Genomic DNA, 1,823 nt, shown 5'->3' on the forward strand with positions numbered 1-1,823 from the left:
AAGATGCAAGAAATGTTTAACAAAGACCTAGAAGAATTAAAGAACAAACAAACAGAGATGAACAATACAGTAACTAAAATGAAAACTACACTAGAAGGAATCCATAGCAGAATAACTGAGTCAGAAGAACGGATAAGTGACCTGGAAGACAGAATGGTGGAATTCACTGCTGCAGAACGGAATAAAGAAAAAAGAAAGAAAAGAAATGAAGACAGCCTAAGAGACCTCTGGGACAACATTAAACGCAACAACATTCACGTTATAGGGGACCCAGAAGGAGAAGAAAGAAAGGACCAGACTAAATATTTGTAGAGATTATAGTCAAAAACTTCCCTAATATGGAAAAGGAAATAGCCACCCAAGTCCAGGAAGCTCAGAGTCCCATACAGGATAAACCCAAGGAGAAACATGCAGAGACACATAGTAATCAAACTGGCAAAAATTAAAGACAAAGAAAAATTAGAGAAAGCAGCAAGGGAAAAACAACAACATAAAAGGGCACTCCCATAAGGTTAACAGCTGATTTCTCGGCAGAAACTCTACAAGCCAGAAGGGAGTGACATGATATACTTAAAGTGATGAAAGGGAAGAACCTACAACCAAGATTACCTGCCAAGGATCTCATTCAGATTCGATGGAGAAATCAAAAGCTTTACAGACAAGCAAAAGCTAAGAGAACTATAGTCATATCAGATAAAATAGACTTTAAAATAAAGAATGTTACAAGGTACAAGGAAGGACACTACATAATGATCAAGGGATCAATCCAAGAAGAAGATATAACAATTATAAATATATATGCACCCAACATAGGAGCACCTCAATACATAAGGCAACTGCTAACAGCTATAAAAGAGGAAATCGACAGTAAGACAATAATAGTGGGGGACTTTAGCACCTCACTTACACCAATGGACAGATCATCTAAAATGAAAATAAATAAGGAAACAGAAGCTTTAAATGACACAATAAACCATAGACCAGATAGATTTAATTGATATTTATAGGACAGTCCATCCAAAAACAGAAGATTACACTTACTTCTCAAGTGCTCATGGAACATTCAATGGACAGATCATATCTTGGGTCACAAATCAAGCCTTGGTAAATTTAACAAAATTGAAATCATATCAAGTATCTTTTGGCCACAATGCTATGAGAGTAGATATCAATTACTGGAAAAAAAAATCTGTAAAAAGTAGAAACACATGGAGGCTAAATGATACACTACTAAATAACCAAGAGATCACTGAGGAAATCAAAGAGGAAATCAGAAAATACCTAGAAACAAATGACAATGAAAACATGATGACCCAAAACCTATGGGATGCAGCAAAAGCAGTTCTAAGAGGGAAGTTTATAGCTATAGAAGCCTACCTCAAGAAACAGCAAACATCTCAAATAAACAACCTAACCTTAAACCTAAAGGAACTAGAGAAAGAAGAACAAACAAAACCCAAAGTGAGCAGAAGGAAGAAGAGATAACACCCATCCTTCTCAAACTCTTCCAAAAAATTATAGAGGAAGGAACACTCCCAAACTCATTCTGTGAGGCCACCATCACCCTGATACCAAAACCACACAGAGATACTACAAAAGAAGAAAATTACAGACCAGTATCACTGATGAATATAGATGCAAAAATCCTCAACAAAATACGAACAAACAGAACCCAACAACACATTAAAAGGATCATACACCCTGATCAAGTGGTATTTATCCCAGTGATGCAAGGATTCTTCAATACATGCAAATCAATCAATGTGATACACCATATTAACAAATTGAAGAATAAAAACCATATGATCATCTCAATAGATGCA

The sequence above is a fragment of the Physeter macrocephalus genome, chromosome 4 (assembly GCF_002837175.3).
Source record: "Physeter macrocephalus isolate SW-GA chromosome 4, ASM283717v5, whole genome shotgun sequence".
Taxonomy (NCBI): Eukaryota; Metazoa; Chordata; class Mammalia; order Artiodactyla; family Physeteridae; genus Physeter; species Physeter macrocephalus.